Here is a 25,770-nt window from a genome sequence, read left to right as displayed (position 1 = left end):
AAAAATGTATAATATTCTTATTTTTCGTCCGAAAATTATTGTAAATATCAATTTTGAGTGAATTATCTTCAGTTGTTACTAAAATATCGCAGTTTTCGCATTTCTGAAAATTACCGTTATATGGGAGGTAGGCGTGGTTATTGTCTGGCTTTGCCCATTTTCAATACCATCCGTCCTATGCCCGAAAGAAGTTTACGTACCAAGTTTCGTTAAGATATCTAAATTTTTGCTCGAGTTATCGTGTGCACAAACGGACGGACGGACGGACAGACAATCACCGCTTCATCGATTTCTCTTTTCATTCTGATCATTTATGTATACATTTGTCTATATCTATCTCGAATCGTTTTGCCTGTTACAAACAACCGTTATGTGAACAAAGTTATAATACCCTTGTGCATAAGTGCGCTCGGGTATAAAAATGTGCTGATAGCGGGTTTTGAAGAATAATGAAAATGTCAGTTCTTTAGATGTAAATGTTATGTTAAACTAAGTTTTTAACACATAAATCATTGGTTTGCAAACTCGTTCCCTTCTATTCCGACGTGTCCAGGTAACCACATAATTTTAATGGTGTTTTTGTGTCGAAAGAGTATTTCACGTGATTTCGAAATTATATGAGAATCATTAGCACTGTTAAAGAGGGCTTCGATCGCTGATTTACTGCTCGTGCGTTTGAGGAAATTTCCTTCATTTTTAGAGGCGAAACGTACAGCTTCTAGCAATTGTAAATGCCGAGCAGTACGCGGGAAAAGCACCGACGACAATTGTAACACCAAGCCCTTTTGTTACCGCAAAAGGACAGCCGGAAACATATCTGAAACCGACTGTGAAAATAAGCTCCCAGGTCATTTATGAGTATAGAACTGGGAAAATGCCCTTGCGGTAGAGTTTTTACTTTAGTAGGCATCGGAGTAGATAGGAGTTTAAATCTTTGATGTAGCTTAATATACGAAATAAAGCTGATTGCTTTCTTCATCGTTTTTTTTTTTTTGTTGAAAGTAGGATTCGACGTGAGAAAATAAAGTCTCATTTGTGCACAATCTTTGGGATGAGTATCTTTGANTGAAAATTACCGTTATATGGGAGGTAGGCGTGGTTATTGTCTGGCTTTGCCCATTTTCAATACCATCCGTCCTATGCCCGAAAGAAGTTTACGTACCAAGTTTCGTTAAGATATCTAAATTTTTGCTCGAGTTATCGTGTGCACAAACGGACGGACGGACGGACAGACAATCACCGCTTCATCGATTTCTCTTTTCATTCTGATCATTTATGTATACATTTGTCTATATCTATCTCGAATCGTTTTGCCTGTTACAAACAACCGTTATGTGAACAAAGTTATAATACCCTTGTGCATAAGTGCGCTCGGGTATAAAAATGTGCTGATAGCGGGTTTTGAAGAATAATGAAAATGTCAGTTCTTTAGATGTAAATGTTATGTTAAACTAAGTTTTTAACACATAAATCATTGGTTTGCAAACTCGTTCCCTTCTATTCCGACGTGTCCAGGTAACCACATAATTTTAATGGTGTTTTTGTGTCGAAAGAGTATTTCACGTGATTTCGAAATTATATGAGAATCATTAGCACTGTTAAAGAGGGCTTCGATCGCTGATTTACTGCTCGTGCGTTTGAGGAAATTTCCTTCATTTTTAGAGGCGAAACGTACAGCTTCTAGCAATTGTAAATGCCGAGCAGTACGCGGGAAAAGCACCGACGACAATTGTAACACCAAGCCCTTTTGTTACCGCAAAAGGACAGCCGGAAACATATCTGAAACCGACTGTGAAAATAAGCTCCCAGGTCATTTATGAGTATAGAACTGGGAAAATGCCCTTGCGGTAGAGTTTTTACTTTAGTAGGCATCGGAGTAGATAGGAGTTTAAATCTTTGATGTAGCTTAATATACGAAATAAAGCTGATTGCTTTCTTCATCGTTTTTTTTTTTTTGTTGAAAGTAGGATTCGACGTGAGAAAATAAAGTCTCATTTGTGCACAATCTTTGGGATGAGTATCTTTGAGTTGTTCTTTACCTCATGGTTACGGTTCTTCTGACTGCTGCATGGTAAGGTGTTTCTAGCAATTTTAGATGCTTTTTGCGCAGTGTCCGTAAATTACGAGTCCAAAGAAAATTTTTCCTAATATAAAAGCTCTTATTACATATACCAGTGTAGTTATATGAACTAAAGAATACTTAGATGATAAAAACTTTATCATATTTAGTCTAGCAAGTAAGCTTAATCTTACATTATGACAGTGCTGCTTAAAAGTAAGTTTACTGTCAAAAATTATTCCCAATATTTTCAATGTGCCAGTATAGTGGATAGGGGTTGGATGTATACATTTGTGTGTTTCTGCATATGTTAGAAACCGAAATCTTAGCTCCTGAGGCAAGTAAAGACTTAACAACATTGTACATCCTCTCACAATTTTTCCAGCGAAAACCTTTAGATTTGCAGGGGAGGAGGGAAATGGGTCTCTAGTTAGAAACTAATGAGTTGCTTATATTTAGTTTGGCAATAGAAATAATAATAGCAATTTTGCACTCTTGGTGACCCTTGAGATAAAATGGAGTAATGGAGTTTAATGAGTCGATCAGCCTTATTCTGTATCACGAACGATAGGCAACACGAACGATTCGGTGGCATCATTTTAGCCGGCTTAAACGTAACCGAGACCATTGCAACGTAATGTATGACAAGTAATTTTTAGCAAAAAAAAAAAACGACTTCAACTCTCATATAAAAAATATATATATATATATCTCATGATCCACTGATCGTATCTTAACCAGTATGGGACCACCTCTGAGACACTACGTTTCCGAATTATCGAAATCGGTTGACGTGGTCCAAAGTTATGCGGTAACATACATAAAAAAAAAAAAAAAAAAAATATTCCGACGAACTGATAACCTTCTCCTTTTTTGGAAGTCGGTTAAAAAGCAAGACGAAGACGACCGATAGAGTTTTAAATCGCAATCCGAGAGGTTGTCGTCTACAGCCGAATCGTTCGTTTTGCCTATCGTTCGTGATACAGAATAAGGCCCTATGTTTGACGGGATATGGAAGATTTTTTTTGTTGGATCAAATTTGGTTTCGGTTGGACAGATATATCGAATTAGGTAGAACTAGTTTAGTCTGGGCAAAACCAGTTTAGCTTGGGCAAAGCTAGTTTGACCTAAGATCAGATTTTTAGTGCGGTGAGCCGAAAGGCAAGTCCCACACTTATCGGCTTTCAATGCTTTGTGCCACCTCTACAACAAAAAAAAAAAAAAAGAACATGTAACTTACCTGCCACAAAAAATTTTAATAAAAACAATTTCCAGCTAAATTATGTAGATAGAGGATTTTTCTCTTATAACAAAATGCTATTGCAGATAGTGGAATTTTCAAAATGAGAATATAATACCATTAAAACTATATTTTAAGTTTGACATTATTGTCATGGATGAAAGACTAATCGGAGCGCACGTTACCATCAAAAATTCATTTTGATCAAAATTGCAGATAGAGGGTATTGAATATAAGCCCTCGGTATGTATTTTATTTGAAAGAAATTTTTGGTGAATGCCTTTGCAAATATAGTGTGTTCAATAAGACTCAAAGAACAACCTATATTAAGAGTCAGAATGTAAATTGAGTCTGAAGTGATTCAAATATGAGGTCAAAAATCGTTTTAAAAGAGTCCGAAATGAGCCGGATCTAAGGCCAATTCCTATTTTCTAATGTGACTCATATGGAAGCTCATTTTATGCCTGAATTTAAGCTCATATAAGTCGACCTTCGGAGGAAGGGAAATACTCTCATATCGGACTCTTAAATCGTACAACGACCCACTTAAAACCAAAGCTATTTCAGGAATGAGCAAAGAAGATACATATAGACTCACTGCAGTGTGCACAGAGTACTGGCCCGTTGGGGTACATGCCGAAAGGATTGGATTGTCCTTCAACAGGTTCTGTCGTAGTTGCGATGGGCTTGGCTCAAAAGAGACCGTCGAACACTTCTAGTCCTCCCAAGACACTCCGCAAGCCATTCCTGCAGAATGTTTCTGAGTGTAGCTGCCTCTCTCTGTAGGTTTGTTCCACACGAGACCGCGGGTGCCCACAACTTTGCATTTGGTAAAGCAAAATTCAATTTATTCGTACACCATAGTAAATTTTTCCAACCCGTCTCACCACGGAGAAAATGTTACCGATTGGCATATTTTTAAAGACGAAAGTGCGAAACGTAGAATTTTGTGAGACAGAATTTCAAAATTCGGAGCTTTCAAAAGCAGAATTTTGAAATAGAAGAATTAGAAAAAGCAGAATTAACAAGTAATTTTTAGCAAAAAAAAAACCGACTTCAACTCTCACATAAAAAAATATATATATATATTATCTCATGATCCACTGATCGGATCTTAGCCAGATTAGTGGTCCAAAGTTATGCGGTAAAACATTAAAAAAAAAAATATGTATATTCCGAAGAACTGATAACCTCCTCCTTTTTTGGAAGTCGGTTAAAAAAAATACAGAATTTTGATCGAGCAGAATTTTTTAACATTTTGCAGAATTTTTCGATGTATAATTTTGTAATGCAGCGTAATGAGACGCTCCCCTATTTACACAATGTAATATTGCAACTGTCTGCTTGATTATAAACTAAATGTATGCATAAATATGTATTGCATTTTGAAATGAATTGTATTCGTTCGTTTCTTGTAAAAATACATGTATTATTTATTTTTGTACCGCCCATAAAATATTAGGAAAATATTTTTAATTGCATATTTTACTCGTTAAAAGGGCCTTACTTTCGATTTTTTAGTGTATGAGATACCGAGACTACTTTTTCTACTTTTTTATGATATTTGGTTGCCTGTCACCACAAATAAGATTTAATCAACGTAATCATAGCGGTAGGGAAACCAAAAAGAAAAGACAAAAACTGAAGACATTCCTAAGCCGGTATTTCGGTTTGTTTTTTGACACTTTTGTTTACCTGACTCAGTGAGAAAAATTAATTACGCATTCTGTCTCTATCTACGGTGTTTCTTAACTCTTTTCTACCTATGCTTGCACCTAGGGGTGTACAATACAAGTATGTACATATATACATCCCTACATATGTATGTATTGAAGTATGTATGTTCTGCTCATAAATAAATATGTACTGAAATTTCTTGTATCTTTGTTAGCGACGTCATATTTTTTGTTGATTATTACGTTCTTGTATGAATGCGAGTATACTACTTACATATGTATGTAAGTATGTATTTATTTGTGGTTGTAAATTAATAGTATTTACGTTTGTTGCTCTACTCGTATATAAGTGAATGTGCAAAGACGAACACATTAGTTGACATTCAGCGTAAAAGTAGTTTAGACAAGGCAATCGCTAGAATATAAACGTAATAATACCGGCTTGGAATCTAGTTTTCTCAGCCACAAAGTTTTATCGAAAATAGTAAGTCGAAATAAACAATTGATACAGTAGAATTTTCTTCGAGCAAGTTGAAGAATTTAACTAAAACAATAACTAACTTATAATATTAGAGATTTCTGTGGTAATAGATATATAATATAAAATAAAAAATAAAAAAATATGATAACATACCTTGCTAAATTTGTATATAAAAAAAATGGACGCTTCATATAAAAGTAGCAGCGCGGAACAACTCACAAACCTCTAATTCGATTGCTAATTTTTCAGTGGAAATATTGGTCTTTGTGTAAAAGAAATACTAAAGAACTGTTCTCAAAGAAATAAATAGAACAAAAGTATTATTGCTTGAAAGCATTTTGTTTTCTTAGTACATTTTGAATAAATAACCAGTGAATCTTAAATCAATCTTTTTTCAAGTTGTGATTTAAACGAAACTAGACGGATTAACACAGCAGTGCATCGATGAACTTATTTCCATTTTTTACTTAGACTTAAATACATATGGACGAATCTCCGGAACCGTGCGATTCAACGCTAAAAAAACGTAAATTTTTAAATTGAACGTACAAACATTAATTATAAATCCAATTATTTGAAATCGATTAAGGAAATAATAAATTCTTGTATGATTCATTAAATAAATAAATAAATAAATAACTTATAAGTAAAAACCATAATTTTCGAAAACTCAAAGTTAGCGATATTTCTAGAGGGTGTGGTTTTGTCCGATTTCAAAAATTTTCAAGAATAAGAAGGTCAGGCGCAATGTGTATATCAAATTTGGTAAAGATTGGTGAAGCGGTTCTCGAGATACAAATTTTTGAGATAAGTGGTCGGGCAACGCATATAAATTCATAGCGATATTTTAGACAAAAATTAATTTTTGCATTTAGCATTTTCAACGAACTTTATGAAGAAAGCCAACCTATTATGTTTAAGTGTGTCAGTGTGCCATCAAAAAAAGGGAAAATTTGAAGCCATTCACGGAAAGGCCTGTTCAATATGCATTTGTTATATTTTGAAAAGCACACAGCTGTAAAAGGTCTTATTTTATTATTTAATGTATAATAATATACATATCGTCGTTTAAAGTGCAAAACCGCGTATCAACAAAATGCAAAAGCGCGTATCAGCAAAAATGCAAAACCGCGTAATTGAACTTGTAGAAATAATTTTCTAGAGCGTAAAACACTCATATTTCAAAATGATTTTCTTTTTATAAAGCAATCGCATTTCTGGCTAGTATATTTCAGGATGAATGGATAAGGATTGAGCAAAGAGCTTGTGTGAGCAAATCCAATTTTTGGCAGCCAATGTCAGTTACGCGGTTTTGCAGAATTACGATAAAGTGCAAAACCGCGTATCAACAAAATGCAAAACCGCGTATCTGCAGAATGCAAAACCGCGTATGTGAAGTTGTAGAAATTATTTTCTAGAGCGTAAAAACACTCATGTTTCAAAATTGTTCTCTTTTTTATAAAGTAACCGCATTTCTGACTAGTATATTTCAGGACGAATGGATAAGGACTGAGCCAAGAGCTTGTGTGAGCAAATCCAATTTTTGGCAGCCAATGTCAGTTACGCGGTTTTGCAGAATTACGATAAAGTGCAAAACCGCGTATCAACAAAATGCAAAACCGCGTATCTGCAGAATGCAAAACCGCGTATGTGAAGTTGTAGAAATTATTTTCTAGAGCGTAAAAACACTCATGTTTCAAAATTGTTCTCTTTTTTATAAAGTAACCGCATTTCTGACTAGTATATTTCAGGACGAATGGATAAGGACTGAGCCAAGAGCTTGTGTGAGCAAATCTAATTTTTGGCAGCCAATATCAGTTACGCGGTTTTGCAGAATGGCGATACGCGGTTTTGTACTTTAAACGACGATATATAAACAATTAAGAACAATTCGTTTATTATTGAAATATTATTTTTTTGATAATTATAAGGAGCACATATTTTTCTCAACGCCGTATTCATTTTCCAATATTACATTTACTCACAGTATAACATTTACTATTTGCCATGATTTTTGAATGTCTCCGTTTTACGCTAAAAAAGTTATACTCAAAAAAAAAAAACAAAAGGTACCCAAAGTGGCTCGTCAAAAGGTTATTTTAATGGCTTTGCTTGTTTATAAATATTAAAATAACTTTGTTAAAACGATAAAAATTAAATGAGTTACAAGAACTCGTCAAATTTATTATCGAAATTTGCCAGAGTTTTTTATAAAAAGTAAAATTACATTAATACAATTAATGTAAAGGTGAGTGGCACAAATGCACACAGTTCCGGAGATTTGCCCATATGCATATGTATGCAAGCCAGGCGTCAGATAGGAAAGGTCAATCAGCTAAAGGGATCTTTCAAATTAAGAAAAAAAAAATAGATTCGTTCTCCCAAGAAGCAATTCGAAACAAATGGTCACTTGTTATTTTTCCTCCATTCTTCATAACAGATCATGTGGCCCATAGTTACGCTGACCATATTTGTGGGAGCCAAAATCGGGACAAAAAAAATGTTCCAATTTTTTTCACAAAAACTTACAGATCTTAAACAGCATTCTTATAGTAACATCACAAATCTGTAGGATATTTCTCTCGAGATTTTTACCCCGCAAAATTTGTAAAAAAATCGTGAAATTGTAGTGTAATAAAGTGCAAAGTGCAGTCGATGAGACTTACCGTTAATTTTTGGATTTTTTTTGTTGCCGGTGCTACGCATTATTTTCATACAAATTATGTTCGACAATTTTTTAAAAGAGAAGCAAAAGAGCAGCACTTTCCACACGTGTTTTCCGATTGTCTTGCTTCATGAAAATCAGCGACTATGTCAGCTGACACGACCTATGTATCTTATGGGATTTTTGTGTTAACTACAGCAAAAAAAAATCTTTTTATAAAGTACTGCATAGTCCTTTTGAAGATGCGTTAAAAGATGCACGCAATTTTTAACAGAAATGTTCTCCGAAAGCATCGCAAACATTCAAGTATGCTTTAAATTTCGCTAATATATTAAACGACTATTATCTTATCTCCAACACTTCTCGCTACATCCTATAACTAAGCGCCCGTTATTATAAAGAGAATATCCATCATGTTCTCTTCACATTACTTAGCCTTCACATCTTCCAGCTGAAGCAGTATCAATGGAAATTTAAAAAAATGTATGCACAAATATTTTGGAGACCGCTAGACTCACCTTTGCTTAGCTACCTTATTGCAATAAAGTATCAGAAAAAAATGTGCTATAAAAAAAAAATTTAAATGAAAAAGTCCTTGTCACTATTAGTTGAACCCGAGACCACCATTGACACACCAGGGTAAAAATTAATTCTTGAATTTATTTTCAAAATTGTTATATTTATTATTAAAATTTTAAATATCGAAGTTTAACAAAAAAAAAATATAAGTAGAGTTCACTATTTGATGCGAAAATGCGAAAGACAAAAATTAGCGTTTATTTTGTTGCTTTGCTGTGCGTTTGTGCGAAACGGCGCCATAACGGTGCCGTATGTTTGTTGTAAAAAACTGCCGATCAAAAAGTGAACTCTAGTATAGTGATTTTCAAACTGTTAAAGACACTACATTAGTCGACACGATTGTAAGTAAGAAAAATACATGAATCAGTGTCTGAACGACTATCGTGTCAAAGTTACATGATGCATGCCCTGTTCATAGAGAAAATTACAATCATATACCAATATCCCCTAAAACTGCCTCATAGGCAAGCCATTTTAATGAGAGGTTAAAGCTCCGAAATACCAGACACCGAATACGGGACAAATATAGGGCATCAAAAGAAATACAGAACATTTGGCGTCCCGTATAACGTAAATAATTTACCAGGACAATGGGTCAAAAAAGAGGACTGTCCCGTATAATACAGGACGGATGGTCACCGTACCCATAGTGCCATTAGAAGAACGTATAACAAACAGTTCATTTATGTGGAAACAGTTTTGGACAAATGGAGGAAAAACAACGAGAAACGACAAGGGATAGTTCATCAAGTAAATGCGAGCTCTTTCACACACCTCGCCAAAATAAATTATTTTTTAAGCACTCAAAACATCGAATTAATAGTTCATCCACCGTATAGTCCTGATTTGGCACCGTGCAACAGTCAATTTTACACACACAAAAATCAATATATTAGGCGTCAAAAATAGTAAAACTACGATTTTAGTTTTTCTATCTGGTTTTAGGATTGTTCTTAAAAGGACTTTGAAATTTTTGAAGATATGATGAATGTAGAATAACAATATGGGTATAATATAAAAGCGAAAATCTGTAGAGTAGGTACTGAAAATCATTGAAAATTTGGAATATGTATTTTTGAAAAAAATATAAAATAAATTAATTAAAAGGGCGTTTTCAATATTTCGTTCTTTTGAACCAAAAATTGTTTTTAATTATTAAAAGCCCCCCTTTTTGTTGTCATGTGGTACCCATATTATTAATCTACCTTGCACTGAATTTTTATAAATAATTTTTTGAATTAATAACGTTTGAGAAATTTGAAAGTCATTTTAAAATAATCCTGGCGTCAGAGAAAAAACTCAAAAAGCAGTTGCACTATATCTGCCCAAAGTTTCGTAAGTATCTATATTGATTGTTTCGTGTTTTGAATTTTTTTATTTTTATTGCACGGTGTTATATTATTAAAAAACAACAGCCCAGCAAAGAACATAAAAACAGTGAGATCCCATTTAAAAACAAAATTGTTATGCTGTCTGCATTCTAGAAATATACACTAATCTTTATTTGCCATGAAAGCATGCATTGTTTTTTATGACTTTAACCTCATTTTTTTATTGTAAATACTCTTGATGAGACAACAACTGAAGAATAATTTTTCTTGCTGAAAAATTTAATCTTTCGGGCTTGCCATAAAAATAAATTTGCGGCTATGAATGTTTTACTTCAAGTTCTGTTAGTTGAAATTAAAAATTTTTACCCAAAGCGCGCTATTTATGCATCCAACTATTGTGCAATAAAATGCATGTTTCAGTTCGTTCTTCTTCTTATTTGGCGCAGTAACCGCCTAAGCGTTTTTGACCGAGTTCAACAAAACACGCCAGTCGTTTCTCTTCTGTGCCAACTGACGCCAATTGGAAATCCCAAGTGAAGCCAAGTCCTTCTCCCTCTTCCTCTGCTATCACCAGCGGGTTCCGAGTTGGATACTTTCAGAGCTGGAGCGCCAGAGTCCATTCTAACGACGTGGCCAAGCCAGCGAAGCCGCTGCATTTTAATTCGCTGCACTATGTCCACTAGGCTGGGTCGATTTTGTATGGGGGAAAATAAAAGTCATTTGACCGCATTGTAATAGTAATATTATGATGTCTTAGGTCTAAGCCAATTGTTATTGGCCAAGAAAGATTAATTTAAAACTTATCTTTGGCCCGCACAATTGAATCAAAGTGTATAAATGTTGAAAATGAAACTTTGGCTTGAAATATCTATGGAATGCGTTATTGTTATGAACACAACGATATATCAAATTAAGTGCTATTAAATTTAGTACCTCACGTTCATTTATCATTTTTCAATAAGTCTATACGTTTTTACGATATTAAGATAAAACTTACAAAAACTATAATTTTCCCTTATGAATTTTCAATTCTTCATTACTTCAGCAAACAAGTGAAAAATACAAAAAAGTGAGACGAGATTTATTTCAAACGTTTTAATATTTTCGGATTTTTATATAATATTAAAATGACCATGGACTTGGTCACGCCGATTTGGTCGGTTTTCAAGATCGTTGTGAATGAATGTATTGTCAAAGAATAGGAATCGTTTGACAAGTTAATAGTAGTTTCAAGCATATAAGTATTTGCATACATTAACATAATACAATTAGGGTGAGAAACGCCCATTTTAAGTCTATTTATGCAGTATTGAAAATTAGTGCGGAATGGTTTCATTAGTCACCAGAAAAGCACATTTTTCGCGGTTTCTAAATTTGCCGTTGTATGAAAGTAGGGGACGTGCAATAAGTGTTTAGATATACATAAATATTTTAGTTAATTCCATTATGTGAAAAAGTGTCTGTAGGTAAATGCAGTAGTCTTTAACATAACCTGGGAAATCCTTTTGAGGACTCTCCAATTGGACGATATTGCTTTGCATTCAGCTTTAACGAAAAAAGTCACTCGCTGGCACAGTTTTCTGTAATCCGGTTCCTTTATTTAAAGGTTATTCATACAATTGAAGAGAATTTTTTTTAGAAAATAACTGGAAATCCACTTAATTTTTTCGATATAACTTTGGTAAATGTTACTCGATCGGTACGTAATAATTATCAAATTGAAGGCGAGACTTACTACTACTGATTTATGATAATAATATGATGAAAATATAATAGATTATAAACCGATTATTTTAAAATAAAAAAATTGTAAACAAAATTTTTTTGTCATTTTGTTATATTTGCAACTTTTGAATTGTATGCATAAACATGAGTAAACTAATTAGTGTTTCTAGAAGTTGTGCCTGTTCAGTGTTTCCATACTCATTTGCATAAACAAAACTTTTCCACGATGATGGAAAGTAATGACTTTTTTATAAGAGCTACCGAAATTGTTCCTAAATTTACAAAAATTCGCGAACTATAGCCAATATTAAAATAAGATTAGAATATTTGGGACCAGCGATCTAAATGCACGTCAGCAATATTAATGCTGTTCCTTACATCTTTTGACTATAGGCCAGTGCAATTATCAAGAGAACAATTAAAATTTTCTTGAAAATAGATAAGTTTGAGATTAACGGTAAGCTAAAGTGCTGCGAGAAATGACATTCGACTTTATCTTTTGCGTTAACGGATTCATTATCTAATAATATGCACAACCCTTTTTACTGGACCCAGAATTTGTAACAAGAATTGGTCTTATTCGACTAGTGTGCTGTGGGTCACTTGGCGGTCGATGCGCGGGCTCTCACAGTTAAAATAAAATACTAATATTTTGCAGGCTCGTTGTTGACTTCATGATACAATATATTTTCACTATTACCAAGGGATTTGAGAAAAATTAGATTTTCGACCCGCCACGTCGTTGTAAAGCTCGGCAATATTTTTCTCTCGAAAACTTCAAGAGCCCTCCCTCGTCGGATGTTGTCATTGTCCATGTTACCATGCCAGAAAACAAATTATGCATTATTAATTATATTACTAGGTATACAAATGCTCATAAATAGACTTGTATTTATGTTAGTAAAAAGGCATATTACATGCTGCTGTATGTTATTGCAAGGAAACCATGAGAGTGTTGCTTGATTAATTAATTAAAAGGGCATGCATGTTTATGCTTAGGGGTTTGTTTCGTGCATACAATCATAGGAAGTAAGGGTAAAAATCATTGAATTTCACTACACTGCCAGCAAAAAGTATAGGCACATCAAATTTTTCACAATATATGCAACATTTTTTTTTCAAATACTTTTCCGCCAATTTTTTATAAAAATATGGTTTATTTTTTTTGTTGAAGGTTGTTTTGCATTTTTCCATATAAAGTATTTTGGATTTTTTTTTGTATGTAAGAGACTGCGTGAAAAAAAATGCCAAAACTCAACGGTAATTCCTAGCTACTTAAACCTTTTACTTTACTATAATAAAACTGATTGTATTACAAATCTGCATACCCAAATAATCTAAAAAATGTGATTACAAAGTTGAAAATTTACATGAAAATTTGCTGAATTTACGTGAGTTTAACTCAAAGTATAAGAATTATATTTTTATGTTTTTTTTGATGAAGAAAGAACCATATTTTTTATAAAAAGTGGCGAAAAGATATTAAAAAATATATATATATTGCGAAAAATTATACGGTTAAACGTGCGACCACTACAAGGGTTCATCTTAAATTGGGGTAGTCCCATTATAGCCGCCGGCTCACATAAATTTTCTGTAAGTCTCAGAATTTATTTGGAATTTTTGACTTTGTTTTAGTTCTTTTTTAAAGAAAAGTGAAGATGAAAATACCCTGGCTTATTTGGTTTTTGTTTACTATACAAAAAAAAATTGATTATTTGTCGATTATCTTGCATATTATTCACTTTAATTCCTTTATTTAATACTTTTAATATAGGGTTTACCTCCTTACCGTCAATGCATGGCGCCGCCAGTGATAGAGGTCTTTTAAGTAATTCGAGTACATCTCTTTCCTTGCCACTCTGAACGGCGGAAGGAAAGGCTGAAAGACCCATCATCATATGGCTTGTCTGAATCGAAAGCAATCAATTACAAAATGTTTTACCTGCATTTAGGTCCTGTAGTTAGGGTCAGCGCTACAAAAAATAAAGACTTTGTTTCGGTATCCTAAAATGGTTGTTCCACTTTGTTATTTTTCTCCTACTGGTCCTGTAGTTAGGGTCAGCGCTACAAAAAATAAAGACTTTGTTTCGGTATCCTAAAATGCTTGTTCCACTTTGTAATTTTTCTCCTACAAGTGGTGTGTGAAATATACTTAAACCATTATATAAGCGATTTAAACTAACTTATTCCGTGTTGTCGGCGGTTCACATAGCCGACTGTTTAGTGATGCCTTGGGGGTTGCATCTAATTTTCCACTTTCTCTTCCGCTTTACACCTCGATAATCCACCGTAGTACCTGGTTTATGGTACAATACGCGAAACCTTGGAAAAGAACCGCGAGAAAAGGATCGACTCTCACCACCTATTTGTCGACTTCAGAGCCTCTTTCGATAGCACAAAGAGGAGTTACCTTTACGCCATACTCATACGACAGTGTAAAATGACGTTGAGCAATACCACCAGCTGATACTGGCGAAGATAATAAGAGCTGCAGAACTGAACCTCTCAGCAACCTTTTTTTTACAATTGCTGGCGTACGTCGACGACGTCGCCATCATCGGTAACAAGAACCGCGAAGTCAGTTCTGAGTCTGCACATTCGCGCATTAACATCCACGTCACTGTTGACAGTTCTAATTTCGATGAAGTACAGAATTTCGTTTACTTGAGATAATAATGTCAGCATCGAAATTCAACGCAGAATTACTCTTGCTAACAAGTGCTACTATGGACTGAGTAGGCAATTAAAGAGTAAAATCCTCTCCCGACGTACGTAAACCACACTCTATAAGTCATTCATCATGCCCGTGTTAGTACATGGCGCAAAAGCATGGACAATGACAACATCCGATGAAGCGACTCTTGTAGTATTCGAGAGAAATATTTCGCGGAAGATTTTCGGACCTTTACGCGTTAGCGATGGCGAGTACCGCAGACGATGAAATGATGAGCTGTATAAGCTTTACAACGTCATGGACATAGTGCAGCGACGTTCCAGCTCTGAAAGCATTCAACTCGGTATCCCCTGGTGGTTACAGAGGAAGAGGAAGGACCCCACTGCGATGGAAAGACCAAGTGGAGAAGGACTTGGCTTCACTTAGTATTTCCAATTAGCGTCAGTTTGCATAGAAGAGAAACGACTGGCGTACTTTGTTAAACTCGACCAAAATCGTTTAGGCGGTTACTGCGCCCAATAAGAAAAAGAACAAGATTCCACTTTCTCAAGCTAAAAATTTAAAGAACTATCCTTTTCGGTTTTGAAAACACCATGCCACTTTACACTAAATAAATCTCAATTAATTTTAAAGCAAATTTAAATGCAAAGAAAAATAACTGCAAACTATTGCCATGGTAGCAAGCATAAAATTTGCAAATCCAAGACCATTTGCACAATATCCCGAATAGCCCTAGTATTTCTATTTATATGAATACATACATAATGTTTGTACTGCATTATTTATTTCTATACAAATAACTAATTTGTAGATTGTAAATTTCTTTATTATCCAGCATTATCTACTATAAATTTAATATGTAAATACTGTAGTATGTGTACATGGTTGGTTGATTTAAGTGGGTTGTCAGCCTGGTGACTAGCAATTAGCAAGTTTGCCATTTTAATTCCACTACTGGTCCAACCTACGGGCATTTGACGGCTTTAATAAATTTCGGTACATCATACAGAGAGAGGTAGGTGTACTCTGATATATTCTGCAGGAGTGGTTTTCCGAGTGTCTTTAGTCTCATCGTTGCGAGGGTTGGCCACTCGCACAACAAGTGTTCGACTGTATCTTTTGAGCCCGCGTTATCGCAGCTGCGGCAGAAGTTATTGAAGGACAGTCCTATCCTTTCGGCATGCACCTCAACGGAGCAGTTCCCTGAGCATTCCTAAGAGAGTTTTGGTTTTGAGTGGGTCGTAGGATACCCAGAGCTGCCGGGATATCCTGTAAGATCCTTTGCAGTTCCACCTCTGCCTGGCCTTCGAATGAAATTTTCGGTAATTTTTGTCTTAATCTCCCTGAGCGAGGCGCCCATGTCCACCGCGTGGGACACATCCAGTGCGGAGCCGGTCCTTATTGGTTCAGCCGCTGCCTCGTTTCCGTAGAAGTCCCGGAACCCATATTAGAGGAACTTTGTATTGATCAGAAATTTCGGCCAGCTATCTCCTACATTCATCCGCTAGCTGAGATTTAACAGAGGTAGAAGAAAGTGCCTGAATAGCCGCTGGGCTATCCGAGAGGATGTTCACTTGCCTTCTTGCGGGTACATTCTCTTTGATATACCTTACTGCCTCTTTAATAGCAAACGTTTCGGTCTGGAAAACGCTTGCATATTCCGGTAGGCGGAACGATAATTTTAGATTGTATTTCTCAATGAAAACCCCAACACCAACTCCGCGTTCCATCTTTGACCCATCCGTAAAGGCAGTTAATCCCTGCAAGAACCCGAAATTTTCCTGATTCCAGTCACTGCGGCTTGGGAATTTCGTGAGGCGTTCATTGTGAACCCTGGTCTTGGACAGGTATAGTATCACTTTAATTTCAGACGGTATTGCGTCTAGGGTGGAACCGTGCCTGAACGGTCTTTCCTTTCAGAGCCCCAGGGCACGCAGTCTGATGGCGCTATTAGCAGCTGAATTTTCGATAAATATATCTATGGGAAACGTCCCTCGGACAGGCTCCCATTGCACCTGTTACGCTAGCAGCTGCTGATCTTTGAATTCCGCGTAGCTTTTTAACTACGTAATCCTTTGTAAGGTCTGGCCACCAAACTAGCACCCCGTAAGAGATTATGGGTCGGACTATAGCTGTGTACATCCAGTGCACAATTCTTTGTTTCAAATCCCATCTGTTGCCCAGCATTCTCTTGGCTGCATAGAGAGCCACCTTCGCCTTCCTAGCGCGCTCCGCAATGTTTGACTTCCAGTTAAGTTTAGGTTCCAGAATAATTCCAAGGCATTTCGCCTTGTTTGATAGATCCAATTCCGTTTCTCGGAACCTTGGTTTAGTAAAACTAGGCAATTTTGTTTTATTTGTGAAAAGAATAAGGTAAATTTTCTCAGGATTTACGCAAAGAGAACAGCTTTTGGCCCAGGAATCTACTATCTTTAGAGTCCTTTCTATAATTTCACTTACGATGGAAGGTAACTGGCCCGATTCCAGTATCGCTATATCGTCGGCGTAATCCATTGCTTTGATTCTCTGAGAGTCCAGCTTTTCCAGTAGTTTGTTTAAGACCATGAGCCATAGTAACAGTTATAGCACCCCTCGCTGTGGGTGTCTCCCACCGCATATACGGACCTGCTTTAGTACCCCAAATCGGCATGTATTACTCTGCTCTTTAGCAGAGACACTATCCAAGCCCGGACACAGTGATCAACCCCTGTTTCCATAAATGCCTTATCGATGCAATCTACACTGACATTATTAAAAGCCCCTCGATGTCTGTAAAGGACGCCATTGTAAATTGTTTATAGTAGAGCAGATTCTCAATTGTGCGGACCACTTCATGTTGGGCAGTCTCCGTTGACTTCCCTTTCAAGTACGCATGCTGAGAGCATGATAAATTGGACGTCTTGTCCCTAACATACAGATCCAGCAGCCTCTCAAACGTCTTGAGCACAAAGGACATTAGGCTTATTGGTTGGAAATCTTTAGCATTTGCGTGGCTCCGTTTGCCCGCTTTAGAAATAAAAATTACTTTAATCTTCCACTAGCTTAACGGAACGCGGTTCAGTATTAGGTACCCGCTAAAAATTGTTTCTAGGACTGGAATGACTATCTGAGAAGCTTTCTGAAGAATGACATATTCCGCCCATACCAGATGATTTAAAGGGTGAGAAGCTGAAGATAGCAAATTTTTTCTTTTCCCTCCAGTAGCTCCTCAAAGAGGTCCTCGGAGAGATTTGGTATATGGTATGGGGCATCGGTTTGTACATATGCATGTGCACATACTTAACAATGTTGGTTGTAGAGGTATTTTCGGTTTTAAGGAGTACATTTTTAAACCTGTTCTGTGTATTTGGATTGTAGATATACATATGTACATATATACATATCGCACACCGTCTTCAAAAGTAACACAACTCAAAATTTTCCGCATATAAACCTTGCACTACAGATGTACAGAGAGCTTGTATTTACCTTTCAGCAAAAGCTGGAGCAAATTTTTGTTATAATTTGCTGAAAAGACCTAAGGTAAAGTCATACTTGCCCATATGATAAGCATGTTCTAAGAAATCGTTTTTCGCATTTTCTGACAAACGTGTCATTTTGAGTTGTGTCCCTTTTGAAGATTGTGTGCGATATGTAACTATTTACCAAAGCTGGGTAAATGTAATTAAAATGCAATTCCAACTACATTCATCTGTAATTGTAATTGTATCCCTCCGTAGGACATGGGTTCGATCCCTTGCCTTAGCAACATCTAAATAATAAAAAGTCTTGAAAAAATCTTCTCATAAAACACCACAAATCGGAGGAGAAGCTCGGCCAAAAACACTTAGCAAAAGTGTGAACGCCAAAATGTTATAAATTTTTACAAACTATGAAATACTTTCAAAAGACATTTTTTTATTCCATTTTCAACAATTGTGTTTTGTAACTGAAATTAATTAGTATGTACATATCGCACGCTAAATAACATACAGTTCGTATACAAAAAGACAGATGGAAAGACACATATCTTCGCCATATTTGGGAAATTTGGTTATCTGTTATACTCAACATATTCTTCTTATCAAGCTTATTAGTTAGATAAATAAATCTCCAAAAACGTAAATTTTGAGTAACATCTCTATATTATCAAACGTGCGATATGTATATGCTCGTAATGTATTTTTTTTACAATGCCTTTGAAAGGAAGTGAAAAAGTAATCCATTACCTGGAGTTGCAGTAGTACTTTTATTTTATTTTTTTTTCAATTGGATATTGGAGAAATGGGAAATGTGAAATTTTTTGTAGTGGTCAAAGACTAAAAGCGAAAAAACTTATTTTTTTTTTTAAATTTTGTGGTTTATTTCCTGGCAAAGTTATTCCAAGGAAAATAGTTGGAAAGGAATATTATTATTTTTTTTCATTATGAAATTAACAATGAACAGTAAACAACAAATAATGAGTAAATATGTGGTATCTTTATAACTTGTAGAAAGCATTACGTCGCGGTGTAGCTGTACCAGAGTCTCTAGGTTTTGGCGATATTTTTTTATGTAAACGCATCGAAATTTACGAAATCGCCTTGAACGATTTTTTCGTTCAAATCCAGTTTCTATGCGCTACCATGCAAATGCATTCGTAATATTTCGCCCGTTGAAACACGTGAAAATTGGGTTGTGGAGATTTGATGTGGCAATACTTTATATTGCACTTAAGAGCTTTTGTTAAGCACCTTTTTTCCGTAATGAATTCAATTCAAATAATAGGCGAAATACACGGTGCGTCTAATGAATTTGTAAGACGAGTCAACACGTACACAGTTGACTCGCGAGCCAGACGCACCGTCTATTACCACGTTTATATGATGCTTCAATTCGTTCTAAGTCAGACCATGTTATATGGACACACACATGTAAACATATTCTCAAATCGAATTGAAACGTTTAACCGTTACACCATAAATCACATTTTGAATGCGAGTTAAGAGTTGTTGAATCGTGTTAATAGTGCATACATGTAAACACGGAGTTTGTCCACTTTTTTTAATTTTGGATTTTGGCTCCCATTCCACTAGAAAACACTATATTTAATACACCATTAGCACTGTTTCTGAAATATTTCTCTTTATTTTATCTTAAGACTCGATTCTTGGGACATTGGATGCTGTACCCGAGTGGCCAGATTGGAAAAGGAAATCTACCTTTAAACTCTAATANAATGTATATAACAAAAATGGTTATACTGGTCGATATCTTTACGAAAGTGCAGCATTTAACCCTTTAATGCAGAGTCTGTCATATATGAAACGCTTTTTAACCCTTTCAAGGCAGAGGCAAAATGGTTCTCAATATGTTTTCAACGTACTTATTATTTATTTTTATTTTTTGTTTATTTTTATTTTTATTTTTAATATTTTTATTTTTTTATTTTATTTTTTTTATTTATTTTTTTTTATTATTATTTTACTATGGAAAAATTTTCTACGATTAATATCTACGTCAACATGAGCATTGAGAACCTTTTTCCTCTGCCTTTAAAGGGTTAAAAAGCGTTTCATATATGACAGACTCTGCATTAAAGGGTTAAATGCTGCATTCCATTATCTCTTTTCTAAGCGAAGATCTACGATTTTGAAAAAAAAACTCGTGTTTTGCCTATAGTGCGTCGCCTGTGGGCATTTCTTTCATATATGTATGTATGTGCCATTTCTACCGTTATATATTTTTTGTCTACTCGGTTATTCCCTGGGGAATTCATGCTTTATTTAAATTTAAAAAATTAAATTACTACACCATTTTAATTAATTAGTGTGTAGTCCAGTTTTGTTTTGTAGAAGTTTCGTTAGTATACACTTCAGTTTTTACACATTGAATATATCTGCATATTTATATATTTACGCGTATCTATTTACATTTATTTATGTACAAGTCTACAAAATCTTATTACTTATAAAGCGATTTTTAATCTTCGTTGCTTAACACACATTTTTTCAATTACTTCTTGTGTTGTAATCGGCACATCATTATGTACCGCTAACATCGTTAAACCATTCAGCCGCTCCTTAATTGTATAAAAAGAAGGGACAAATAAGATAGCATATTCAACAATTGAGTAGTCCACTTGCAAAGTTCGCTGTGTAAATATTTTTTAGATTTTTAGTTTTTGGTGGGTTTCATGTCCACTAACAGCAGAGTGAAAAATTGTTCTATATTCTCAAAAAAATAGCATTAAATGTTAACTACTCTGGCAAAAGTCGCTATAATACTTATTTATACACTTTCAAATGTCTCCTCTTCGTATGAACTTAGAAAACTGCAAGAAAACATGGTAGTTTCGGTGCCTAGTGGAAGAGGTCGCAAAAAAGAAGCAAACCAATCGCAAAATGAAAGTGTCTACTCATTTCTTGTGTTGCATATAAACACTTGCATTTCAAGCGAGCTACGCTGCCCCGCTTCCCGCGTTTGATTCCATATAAACAAGGTATATGTTGCTTATAAGATTCGGATTAGGATGACGTTGAAATAGTTCGAATAAAATGATTCTATGATTTTAGGATAATAAATAAATTGCCGATTTTTTGTGGATTTTTCAGAAATTGAGCTCTTTTAAACAATCAGAACACCCTGATCTATAAAATGCCTGCATGCGCCCAAAGTTTTCCATGTATTTTATATAAAAATAATAATAATAGATTGGCGCTTACACATATGTTAGTGCTTGGCCGAGCTGCTCCTCCGAATTGTAGCGTGCGCCTTGATGTTGTCACACAAAGCGGAGGGACCTAAAGTTTTACGCCGACTCCGAACGGCGATTGTATTTTTATGAGAAGCTGTTTTTCATGGCAGAAAAACACTCGGAGGTTTGCCATTGCCTGCCGAGGGACGACCGCTGTTAAGAAAAAACCTTTTTTCTATATTTTTTGCGATGTTGCTTTGACCAGGGTTTGAACACAGGTGCTGCGGAGTGGAAGCGCGCACTGCTTGCCACTACACCACAGCGGCCGATTTTATATGCGGACAAAAAAACAACTTTTCGTAGAAATCGTATAGAATCGTTAAAAATCAATTTTTTTTACCAGAAACTCTGTTTATCTGCTGGAGATTCCCAGTAATAATACCCAATTGTTTATATAACCATTTTTTCATCACAACTATAATTTATAGATCCGCCAAAACCCCGAAAAATGCAATGGGACGACCAATAAAAAATCGTTTGTATAAAAATGGTTAAATAAACAATTGGGTATTAGTAATGAAAGTCTCCTGAAGAGAACCAGAGTTTTCTGATCGAAAAATATTGATTTTCAAGAATTCTATACCATTTATACGAAAAATTTTTTTTTCCCATATAAAAATACATGTAAAACTTTAAGCGCTTTGAGCGACCTCTAAATATTTGTTGATTTCAAAATAAAAATAGGGGTATACTTTTTTCGATTTAGAACAATCCTAGGGGGTGAGAGCATTACAATTCCGACTTTACTGTTTTTGGACCACCTTAATGTACATACATACATGTTGCAAATAACATGTCAAAATGATTTTTTTCTTTCTATCCACATTCGGCTAGCTGACAATTTACAATATTGCCTTAAGCCTTTTTGTATAAATATGAAACTGTTTACATAGACAAAGGATTACCCCAAAAAATTCTTTTTAAATTCTACCTAGACGCATTTTCTTCCCTGTGAAGCTTTCCCCTGAATATTTTCTCCCCCTACATTTACCCCCAGGGCAATCAGAAATCCCCAATACCTCTGATCTGGAAACACTGGTCTCTCAACCGGCGCCGGGGAGGACAACAATGTTTTAGCTTCTCTATATGGTGCTTATAGCGCTATTACAAATCAAAATTAATTATTTAATAATGCAAGTGCTACAAAATCACAAAAATTGCCCGACCTCACCTAAAAAAGAAGCTTTTGAGCAATTTTAAGTTTAAATATATGTTTGGAAAAAAAAATTTTGTAATTTTTTAAATCAATAATCCACAACTTTTTTATACTTTCCAATTTAGTGGATTTTTTTCTACAATTGCACAAGAAAGCAATAGTAGATTCACTCCTTTTCTTTTCTGTCTAAAATCTGAAAAGGGCCAAAATGCAAGAGCGTAAGCAAATACGCTCACTAAAAGAAAATAAGAGGAAAAAGTAAAGGGACACAAAAACCAAATTTTTAGTCCAAAGAATGGCAACAAAAAACTAATGTAAAATAAGTATACAGCCGTGCTGCCATTTCCATTTACTTTTGCGATTTGCGTTTTTGTCAAAATCGTACGTTTTTATTTTGGGGTGCTCCTGAATACGCAACTTTTTGTTATCGATAAGTTCCATTTTCCACATCGTTTCCCGTATTCTTAAAAGCCATCCCTTGAAGGTATGTAACAATTATCGCACACGTATCGTTCGCACCAAATCATAAATGTTCGTTGCTTCGATAAATTTTCGTTGCCCAAAACAGAGATAGATATAATAATATATAATAGTATAATAGTATAATAATAGTGAATTAAACAAATAAAATCAAAATAAAAAGTTAATTTTAGGACGCCAAAAATATTTGCGATTCTGAAAATGGGAGCACGGCTGATAGAAATATATGTATAAAATACATTGACACAAGCACAAGCACAATAAACCCTTACTACATTAATTATTCTTTGCCTCCTTCCATTTTCAATTCACTTTTTTATACCCGAGCGCACTTGTGCACAAGGGTATATTAATTTTGTTCACATAACGGTTGTTTGTAACAGCCAAAACGAATCGAGATAGATATAGACAAATGTATACATAAATGATCAGGATGAAAAAAGAAATCGATTAAGCCATGTCTGTCTGTCCGTCCGTCTGTCCGTCTGTCCGTCTGTCCGTCTGTCCGTGTACACGATAACTCGAGCAAAAATTGAGATATCTCAACGAAATTTGGTATGTAGGTTTCCCTTAATCCAAGGTAGGTTGGTATTGAAAATGGGCGAAATCGGACTTTAACCACGCCCACTTCCCATATAACGGTAATTTCCAGAAATACGAAAACTGCGATATTTTAGTAACTACTGAAGATAATTCACTCAAAATTGATATTTACAATAATTTTTAGACGAAAAATAAGAATATTATAAATTTTTGGAAAATGGGCGTAGCCACGCCCACTTATGGTTACATGTGTATATCTTGGTAACCGCTGCACCAATTTCTTCCAAACTTGGCACAGTTGTTGGCCTTCGTACAGCATAAAAAACCGCCGAAACTTTTTAAAATCTGACAATAACCACGCCCACATCCCATATAACGGTAATTTAGAGAAATACAAAATCTTCGATAAATCAGTAAATATTGAAGCTAATTTATTCAAAATTGATGCTTGCAACAATTCTTTACCAAGAAATACGTTTATGGTAAAATTTTGGAAAATGGGCGTGGTACCGCCCACTTATGATCACATATATGTATATCGGTAACCGTTCTACCAATTTGTACCAAACTCGGTATTTTTATTGTGCTTGCCACATAAAAGAAAAACGTTGAAAATTATTGGAATGGGACTAAAATTACGGCCGCTTTTCATATAACGGTAAATTTCAGAAATGCTTGAAACTTCAATAATTCGAAATTTAAGGACGCTTACCATCTAACGGTAGCTTTCGGAAAGGTGAAAAACATATATTTAATACGTGCGCTGAACTTACACTTTCTTACTTGTTTTAGTTTTTAGAATATTCTCACTTTTCGTGTATTCTTTAATTTCCGCTAATTTAAGTTCAGTTGAGTTTGACACTTTTCAAGTTTTCTTCTGACTAAATCTGACTACTTCGGATTGCAGAGATTAACAGTTGCTCTCTCATTTCTGCTGTCATTTTCAAGTTAAGAAACGCTTTTTGGACTAAATCTGACTAGTTCGGACTATTTCTGGGAGATAAGGAACGCAACTAGTGAATGGAATAGGAAAACACATTTTATTTTCCAGTTCCTTTCATCTGAATTGAAAAAACAATTACATTTTCAATTTCTTTCAAAGAAGAAAAAAAATACAATTGAAATCACGATAAAAACATTACAAGGTAAATTCATTCTCCCAATTCGTCGGCCATGATTCTTTTTCTGACGTTTGCCAACAATTTAAAATCATATAAAATTTAAAATAAAAAAATTAAATTGTTCACAATTGTTGTTGTTTGAGATTGAAAATGAGAATGTGTGAGAGTTTAAGTTTTGAATTTTAAAATTATTTTGTTGGCAAACGTCAGACTGCCTCTCAATGGTTTTACCAAAATGTATTCAAAAATGTGTGATTGAATTTGACATTGCTCTCAGAAGAACCATCCTATAAAGTGAAATTGAAAAAATGTTGTATGAATTTTGAATCGATTGTTTATATTTTTTGCCATAATAGTACCTTAAAAGAGAGCCTACCTGAGTTGTCAATCACACCTTGTTTAATACACCTTGGGTTTTAACTTGTTATGTTTTTATCATGCTTGAAATAACTTCTAAGGAATTGAAAAAGTTAGTCTCTTTACGGTGGGCTGAAGGAATTTGTAATTGGGAGACAATTATTTAGCTAAAGGAATCATTACGAACCAGCTCTGCTATTTACATAAACGGGGAACAAAAACCATAATTTTGAACGTTTAAAATAATTTCTTTCTTTTGATGCAAGACCATATTAGGCTTTCTGCACATTGGTCGTCCAATCATAGTTGCTTCATCGTCACAATCATGATGCAACGATTACATGACGACAACACTATCGCACACTCTGTCGTGATATTTCAATTCATTTGGCGTCTAAAAATTCACTTGTTTGGTATTTTCGCGAAATATTTACAAAAACCTACAATTTTTAAAATATAGACTGTGCTGCAACAATTCCAGACATCATTTTTCTGTAATATCTTTTCGCTTCTTTTCCTGAAATGTTTTTTGTTCATGCACACAGTGACTTTTTACAATTTCGTCATATTTTATAGTTAAAACGTTCATATTTATTGAATTTTAATGCAATTATCCACTTTTTAATAATTTCCACAGATTTTATGCAAAAAAATACTAATTTTAATGCAAATATTAACTTTTTCACCAGTTTTTCCCCATAAAATGTAAACAAACAATGCGTGCACAACGATTAGCAAACGACAGTGCCGTACTTATCCGTTTCTGCATCTTCTACGATATGCCGATAACTAGCAGATAACGACAAGTGTGCAGATCTCCTTTGAAATGCATGTGCTCGGCTCAAAATTTCAGGGCGAGACGATAACGCAACTATGATTGGACGACTAGTGTGCAGATAGCCTTAGAATAGCCATATGGGTTAGTTAAAAGCGAAATACACAACACAAGCGGGTTGACAAACCAA

At 34.9% G+C, this 25,770-nt stretch overlaps 1 protein-coding gene across 2 annotated transcripts in view; it reads left to right on the top strand.

The window, feature by feature from the left end:
* Positions 1-25,770, top strand: part of LOC108355403 (2,3-bisphosphoglycerate-dependent phosphoglycerate mutase-like) — a 60,720-nt gene that overhangs the window by 4,191 nt on the left and 30,759 nt on the right. Inside the window, exon 1 of one of the 2 annotated variants that reach the window (XM_017606579.1) lies at positions 5,369-5,459. The exons of the other annotated variant lie outside the window; for it this stretch is intronic. The gene's annotated coding sequence lies outside the window, so the exon portion shown is untranslated. Of the gene's footprint in view, positions 1-5,368; positions 5,460-25,770 lie in introns of those variants that run through there. 2 annotated transcript variants of the gene reach the window in all.

This window comes from Rhagoletis zephyria, unplaced genomic scaffold (genome assembly GCF_001687245.7).
Source record: "Rhagoletis zephyria isolate East Lansing unplaced genomic scaffold, Rhagoletis_zephyria_1.1 Rzeph_scaffold_00163, whole genome shotgun sequence".
Taxonomy (NCBI): Eukaryota; Metazoa; Arthropoda; class Insecta; order Diptera; family Tephritidae; genus Rhagoletis; species Rhagoletis zephyria.
This window is presented reverse-complemented; position numbering and strand designations above follow the sequence as displayed.